At 38.8% G+C, this 6,696-nt stretch overlaps 1 long non-coding RNA gene across 1 annotated transcript; it reads left to right on the forward strand.

The window, feature by feature from the left end:
• Positions 1 to 5,205: 5,205 nt before the first annotated feature.
• LOC149748022 (uncharacterized) lies at positions 5,206 to 6,268 on the forward strand. The gene is made up of 2 exons (XR_016394963.1): positions 5,206 to 5,441; positions 6,097 to 6,268. It is a non-coding gene; the product is annotated as an uncharacterized LOC149748022 (long non-coding RNA).
• The last annotated feature ends 428 nt before the right edge of the window (positions 6,269 to 6,696 follow it).

A 6,696-nucleotide genomic window follows, 5' to 3' on the forward strand; every position in this document is an offset into this window, starting at 1 on the left:
AAAAATGATTTCTAGAAAAGACATACCTAAAATGTCAGGCACATTATTACCTAAGCCTTAGCCAGCTGTCAGCTAATTACCTTAGCCACAGGTTCTAAAGTAAACACAGATGCAGCAGAAATAATTACCACCAGAAAGCAAACACACTTCTGCTGCAGCAGACTGGAAGGCAGCCTTAGGTGGCTCTTTGTAAGGGAATGAAGACAGGCTGGAGAAAGCCCAGAAATGGGGTGGAACAGGGAGGGACCTAGGAATCCTGATGGGAGGTTGGGAGGGGGGCACAATTTAAGAAAGAGGGATTGTTTGTTGGGAAAATTGATGGGAGGGTCATAGTAGCTTCTTGCCCTTAGTTGAGGGGCTACCATGTGAAAGGGGATTTAGGGTTGTTCTGGGTTATTACAGAAACCACTACCAGCAGTTATAAAGTGAAAACAAAAGCAAACAGCAAAAACACAAAACATTTACTGGACATCAGTCTATCATCTGAAAAACTGTACATTTCTTAGACTAGCCCCTCCCGAAGTTGGGCTCTATAACCCTGATTGATGAGGAAACCAAGGGTGAAGGGAGTTATATTACTTGTCCAAGACCATGCAGGGACTAAATGGAGATTCCAGTTATTTGTCCCAGAGCCTGTGCTCTGTCTGCTGTGTTACTATGGACATCGCTAACCATCTGATGGGACTGCCCAGGAGAAACGGAGCTCCCAGTCCAGCCCTGCACTGGTAGAGTTCCTTATAGTTTACAAGGCACTTCTGTACATGTTGTAACAACAAGCTTCTGAAACAGGTAGAAAAAGGAACTAAATCCTACCACAGGACTGACTTATTCAGAGTTACACGGCCTAGTGTCAGCTGAGCTGGGACTCTGGCTTTAAGTGATGTTCTAGTTCTGCATGGACGCTTCGGAACAGGGACTTTTACAGGGTGTTGGGAGGCTAGATTTGGTGGCAAGCTAACAATCTCAAGACTCTGTGATCCTCAATTGCTTTCATTTAACTCCTCTTTTTATAACACGCATCACAAAAAAGTAAATGAATAAAGGAAGAGTTATTTTAGTGAGGGAGGCTACATCATAATCGTGTTGAGTATAGTTGGACCTTGAGATGGAATAATAGTATGTAGGCAGCAGCAGTGGGCCTATGAAAAGGACAGAGGGCACAGGCTGTATAAAATATAAAATTTGTATGAAACAGTAAACAACAAGAATAAAAAATGAAAAAAACCTTACATGACACGTGATGTGAAAATTTCATGGAAAATGATTCCTTGCAAAATGAAATGTGAAACAATTCTAGATGGTAGAGTATACTTTTCAATGAATTTTTAAGATCACGAGGGTTTTATGACAAAAGGAATATTACATAGTATTAATGACTGTTTAGTTAGTGAACATCATCCGTCTCTCTCTCTATTTTTTTTTCTTTATTTCAGAGCTCTTTTCTATTGCATTTAATTTTTGCAAATAAAATTTAGTAGAATGTTTTTTTCTGTGTCTTGGTAAGAGGTTAGGCTTTTGAGAAATGTAGATTTCAAAACAGCTAAAAGATGTCAGGAGGGAGATTGGCCATTAAAACAATGTACCTCTGGGCAGCACTGACCTGGAGATCAAAATAATCCAGGTGAAGCCCGCAGGTTTCTGGGCTCTGGAGAACGGATGCATAACCACTGACCATGTGAGACTGATTGGTATACCCCATTACTGTGACAGAGAAAAATAGAATGGAATATTTACATAAATGGTTAATGCATTCATACCTTATGAAAGGAGTCAACCTAGGGATCAAAATTGCATTCAGAAGATTGTTTGGTATGACTAAAGAAACAGATTGGGTTGCTTTCACTCATCATAATTTGTAATTACATATTTTGTTGTATAATCACCTGTTTAATATTTGTCTCTGTTTAGATTATTTTACTTGCTATAGTCTATCCAGTGTCTAGCAAATAGACTGAGACGTTGTAGGCATTCAATAAATATTTGTTAAATGAATGAATGATTTCATTAAACAATGACAGCAGGAGGTAATTACCCATACTGGGGACTGGAATTCTTTTGAGTGCTGGTTAACACATTTTCTAACCTGAGACATAGAAGAGACGGCATATATACTCTCTGGTTTCTTTTTTACCACAGTCATCATGACCTCATATCTAGCAAACTATTATTATACAATTGAGTAAATTACAGGTGTTGCCACATCATTTACTTTCCAGATCTCTGGGATCCCTGAGGGTAGGGGCTTTGTGCCCATTGTCTCCATGTCCTGTCCCCTGATGCTTAGCAACAGTGCCAGATGCATGATGAATATTTGGTGAGTGAGTAAATGATTACCTTACTGAGAATACAATCTAGTTCATGGATAGAAAATAATTGTGCTGCCGCTGTTGCCTCTTGTGTCACGGTGGAAGTCTCTACTTAATGATGGAACTCTTTCCTACTGAGGTTAGATGGGATCACAATCTCCTTTCCCACAAAAGCTCCAGGCAGCATGAGTAATTTACTGGAGTTGATAAGTTGAAATCTGTTTCCTATCACTATCCTATTTTATTAGCTGGGCCTGAATAGTCATCCATTTAAGTTATGGGTGGTTTTGATTCGATAATAAATATTTATATACTATTTACTATTCTTTGTATTACGTGTTGGAGATATGAAAATATACAATATAAGGATATGATCCTCACCTTTAAAAAGCTCAATCTACAGTGAGGAAGAAAGATCCCCAAATCCAACATGATAATGTAGTATATTTGCTATAATAGAAGCACATATATAAGACATGCAAACATAGGGAGGATAAAATATGTTATCTCAGGCAAAGTGTGTGTGTGTGTGTGTGTGTGTGTGTGTGTGTGTGTGTTTTCATCTAGTACAGTGCACATAGTAGATCCTCGATAAATATTTTTGAATGAGTGGATGAGTACAAAGTTTTTCTCAATCTAGTCTGAATATACCCTGTTAGAATCTTTTCCCACCCACTACCCCCCTTAATGTATATTAAGCCCCAGCCATACCCAATTATTCACCTTTCTTTGAACTTGCCACGTCCCTTTGACTGGACTTCTCTTTCTTCTCCATCTAGAAAACTCTCACTCATTCTTTAAGACACAGCACAAATCCCTAAGTAAAGTAAATTGATAAGCCCACTGTACCCCTATTGCCTTATGGTTCTCTGTCCCCACAAATCTCACTTATTTTAGTAAAATATTTACATGTTTGCTCCTCACACCACTCTTTACTCTCTAATTTTCTTCTTTCTATTTCATACTGTTTACAAATATTTTTTGAAGGTGAAGAGTTTAAGAAAGCTGATTATCTAACAAGCTATAGAGGAGACAAATGACCCAGCAAAGGCAGATTTAGAGAAAATAATTAAACCCAACCCAATCCTCACGTGTCTGTATTATTCTAGAGCCGAGCAAATCTGAACAACTACCAAAAAAGACTCTTCTTTTTTGGTAGTAACGAGTAGAGGATATGGACTGTCCCCTGACCCTGCCCTGTATACCTTTGCCACCCTCTTCATTCTTGCATTTCCTCTGAGAAATTATCACTGTTAGCACTCCTAAACCTGGGTTATCAGCAGTTCTTGCCTACTTTTCTCTCGCTTTTTCTCTTTCTCAAATATTTGAGACAGAGCAGTCAACTGTCAATGATGAAAAATAAATACTGAATGCTAGATTAGGAAGTGCAATGAGCAAATACACATACAGAAGGTAAAACCATCCACCACTATATGCCAACTCTATTACAGACAATAGAACATGTCAGAAAAAAGTATATTGCTGTGGGCATTTGGGAAACATTGAGATTCTAAAAGATGCATAAATATACAGTCAAGTATAAGACAGTGATGAAACTCAGCTGGCTGGGTAGATATGAGGAAACCTTAAGCACTAACTTTACTGAAACAAGGCAGTGACACTGCCTATATATTTCTACTCTGTCAATATGACGGTCAAAGAAAAAATAAAAAAGAGAGGAGACTCAATGATTTTGTGTCCCTGGAGCTAACATGTATTCAGGAATACATTTAAAAGGCATGAGAGTGCTATGGCCATGTCTCTTCTTGCTAGTGTCTGTTTCTATAACTCCCTGCATCCTGTCTATTGCTCTTTTATTTTTCTTTGTAGGTGTACTTAGTGCCAGATAAGGCTCTTCTCAAAAGCAGAAAGTAAGATACTAGGAGGCAAGGAACACTGGGAGAAGGAAATAAATACAATGCTACATAATTTTACTGAGCGCTTCCTGTGCGCAAGCGCGGGGTTAGGCATCAAAAGCATAAAAAGAAGAAAAACATAGAAAGGGCACGCAGTCTTGTTTGAGAGACAAGAGTGACATAGTTGAAATAATTGGAAGTAGATATAAACAATATTGTATTTTACTTTTAAAGAGGTACATTATAGGTGCAGCTGAAGTAAAGAGAAGGGAGGGGCTAGAGCTTGGTGGAGAGGTAGAATAAAAACATCAGGAAAGAGGTAAGGATAGAGAGTAATTAGACAAGAATAAAAATGTAGAATTGCACAGAGAATAAAAGATCAATTAAATGAATCTTAATGTAGAATGAATAGATGAGTTAAGAGAAGAAAAGAATTTAAATGAGTTGATACAAAAAGGACAATAATTTTCAAACTTGGAGAAATAATTATAGATAATGTTTATTTTTTATAGTAGAGAGTTGATTTAGAAGAATTAATTGTGCTTTTTACTTATCCTTGAGTTTGCAAGTAAAAAAAGAATGAAAGTACTAGCCATCCTTTATATTTTCTCATAAAACTATAACATCACAACTGGAAAAAAAAAAAGATGTAAGATTAAAGTGAATTTCAAAGCAGCTTTCAAGCTTCAGCTATTGTAGCAGGGCAATTTGGTCACCAAAACATCGAAAAACAATTTTATCACTTGTGCTCAGTGACATTCTAGGAAGAAAATAATATTTTACAAATATTAAGATTGTGTTACTACTGTAGCCACACACATAAGTCTATTTTGGCTTAAAAATACATGACCTATAAATTATGAACATAAGCTACTGTAAGCAAATGATAGTTTATGGACAAAAAAAGTCTTATTATAGGAGCAATTTAGACTTCACATATATGAGCTGTCTATTACTGCATAACAAATTACCCCCAAACTCAGAAGCTGAAAACAACAAATATTTATTATTGCACAGTGTCTGTGGATCAGAAGTGTGGGAGAAGCTTAGTGAGATGGTTCTGACTCAGGCTCTTTCCTGTTATAGTCAATTACAGTGAAAATCTCAGTAGGGGCTGAGTCATAGGAATGTTTTTCTGGGGTTGGAGAAGCTGCTTCCAAGATGGTTCGCTCTCATCTGGCTGCTGGCAGGAGGCCTCAGCTCCTTGCTGGATGTTGTGAAGAGGCCTCAGTTCCACTGAGGATTTTGTTAAATGCAAATTGACCCCTCCACAGAACCGGTAAGTTTTTAACAGATAAATACAAGCGTATCTGCTTCTTTCTTTCTTTTTTTTTTTTGTGGTACGTGGGCCTCTCACTGTTGTGGCCTCTCCCGTTGCAGAGCACAGGCTCCGGATGTGCAGGCTCAGCGGCCATGGCTCACGGGCCCAGCCACTCCGCGGTGTGTGGGGTCCTCCCAGACTGGGGCGCGAACCCGTGTCCCCTGCATCGGCAGGTGGACTCTCAAACGCTGCGCCACCAGGGAAGCCCATGCTTATTTCTTGCTATACCAATAATTGCAGTATTTTCTGAATATCTGAATTGCTTTTCTTTTAACTTATAATTAAAAGAATCAGTCCCTAGCAGATATGTGAATTAATAGACTACAATCCTCAGCTTAGGTGATGTGATGATTAATTTTATATGTCAACTTGACTTTACCACGATATGCCCAGATAGGTAGCCAAAAATTATTCTGGGTGTTTCTGTGAGGGTGTTTTTGGCTGAGCTTAACACTTAAATCAGTAGACTGAGTAAAGCAGATTGCTCTCCCTAATCTGAGTGGGCCTCGTCCAATCAGTTGAAGGCCTGAATAGATCTTCCCCAGAGTAAGAGAGAACTCTTCCTGCCTGACTGCCTCAGAGCTGGGACGTGTTTTTTTTCCCGCTGTCTTAGGAATAAAATGAAACGTAAGCTTTTCCTGGGTCTTGAGCCTGCCAGACTGGAACCGTCAGCTGCCATCAGCTCTCCTGGGCCTCCAGCTTGCTGACTCGCCTGCAGATGTTGGGACTTGTCCACCTCCATAATCACATGAGTCAATTCTTTCTAATAAATCTCTTTATACATATATACGTATATATATACACATGTACATATGTATACATATATATTCTATATTCTATTGGTTCTGTTTCTCTGGAGAATCCTGACTAATCTAGGTTCCAGGTAATATTTTTTCAAAAGTTCTGTCTCAGTTAAAGCCACCATGAGTCTCAAGACATGTGTGGCCTAGCTAGTCCTTGCTCTAACTCAGACACGGTGGGCAGCCTAGTACTTGTCTCTTCACTTCCTAGTAAATAAAAGATTGGGCTAGATGATCTCTATGTTTCCTCCAGTTCTGAAAATCTGATATGTCATGACTCTAAAGGGACATCTTCCCTGGGTCTGGTCCTTACAGTCCAGGTTCACCCAGGTGAAGATGACCTTGGCATGGAAGATCAAGTGCTCTGCATTTGGTGCTTATTCAAGAGGTGAGTGAAAGAGGAATGATAAAAA

Source organism: Delphinapterus leucas, chromosome 11 (assembly GCF_059928025.1).
Source record: "Delphinapterus leucas isolate spDelLeu-1000000601 "Yukka" chromosome 11, BTC_Dleu_Yukka2, whole genome shotgun sequence".
NCBI lineage: Eukaryota > Metazoa > Chordata > Mammalia > Artiodactyla > Monodontidae > Delphinapterus > Delphinapterus leucas.